Source organism: Triticum aestivum, chromosome 2A, assembly GCF_018294505.1.
Source record: "Triticum aestivum cultivar Chinese Spring chromosome 2A, IWGSC CS RefSeq v2.1, whole genome shotgun sequence".
Taxonomy (NCBI): Eukaryota; Viridiplantae; Streptophyta; class Magnoliopsida; order Poales; family Poaceae; genus Triticum; species Triticum aestivum.
Window position 1 is genome coordinate 317,461,215 of NC_057797.1, and position 326 is coordinate 317,461,540.

A 326-nucleotide genomic window follows, 5' to 3' on the forward strand; every position below is an offset into this window, starting at 1 on the left:
GCGCGGGGCCGGCCACGGGCCGAGCGGGCCCGCGCGGTGCGACAAAGTGGGAACAGGGCGGCGGCCAATAGGGCAGTGACACGTGGCACTGGCGGGACAAAGCGGACGTGTCCGGCCGGTGAGGTTTCGTCCGGCGGCGCGTGGAGAGGGAGTGGACTAGGGTTTGCCCGAAAATTTCGGGGAGTGACCTTTATATAGAGGTAGAGGGAGCTAGGAAGCTCCAAATGAGGTGCGGTTTGCGGCCACGCGATTGTGATCGAACGATCTAGATGTTGGAGGAGGTTTAGATGGGTTTTGGGCCACTTTGGAAGGGTGTTGGGCTGCAA